This window comes from Charadrius vociferus, unplaced genomic scaffold, assembly GCF_000708025.1.
Source record: "Charadrius vociferus isolate BGI_N301 unplaced genomic scaffold, ASM70802v2 scaffold1592, whole genome shotgun sequence".
NCBI classification, from domain to species: domain Eukaryota; kingdom Metazoa; phylum Chordata; class Aves; order Charadriiformes; family Charadriidae; genus Charadrius; species Charadrius vociferus.
In genome coordinates this window covers 31,150-32,130 of record NW_009647338.1, presented here as the reverse complement: position 1 = coordinate 32,130, position 981 = coordinate 31,150, and positions in this window count along the sequence as shown.

Here is a 981-nt window from a genome sequence, read left to right as displayed (position 1 = left end):
TTTTGCTGCCGGACTGGCTCGTGCCGGGGATTTAGGTGAAGCCGCGTCACACAAGTGTCACCCGGGTGGAGCGGAGGATGCTGAGCATTGAGGACCACGATGGTCCCGTCTCTCAGATGTGATGCGAGTTGAACAAGTTGGATTTATCCGCGTTGGGTACACTGTCCCCCACGATGTCCTTGTCTCTAAATGGGAGAGACACGGATCTGACGCATGGAGCGCTCGGTGGAGAAGGAACCGGCTGGATGGTGACACTCGAAGAGTTGTGGTCAACGGCTCCATGTCCATGTGGTGATGAGTGGTGTTCCTCAGAGGTCCATACTGGGACCGGTGCTGTTCAACGTCTTTGTTGTTGACGTGGACAGTGGGATGGAGTGCGGCTTTGCCGACGACATTGAGCTGTGTGGAGCGATCAACACACTGGAGAGAAGCAATGCCATCCAGAGGGACCTGGATCTGCTGGAGAGGTGGGCCCATGCCAACCTCATGAAGTTCAACAAGGCCAAGTGCGGGGTCCTACACATGGGTTGGGGCAATCCTCAGCACAACTCCAGGCTGGGCGGAGAATGGATGGAGAGCAGCTCTGAGGAGAAGGATTTGGGGGTGTTGGTGGAGGAGAAGCTCAACATAAGCCGGCAATATTGTCTCACAGCCCAGAAGGGTAACTGCATCCTCGGCTGCATCCCCAGCAGCGTGGCCAGCAAGGCGAGGGAGGGCATTCTGCACTCCATCCGCTCTGGTGAGACCCCACCTGGAATACTGCGTCCAGCTCTGGAGCCCCCAACAAAAGAAGGGCATGGACCTGTTGGAGCGGGTCCAGAGGAGGCCACAAAGATCATCAGAGGGTTGAAGCCCCTCTCCTATGAGGACAGGCTGAGAGAGTTGGAGTTGTTCAGCCTAGAGAAGAAAAGGCTCCAGGGAGACCTTACAGCGGCCTTCAAGTATCTTAAGGACATGTACAAGAAGGCTGGGGAGGGACTT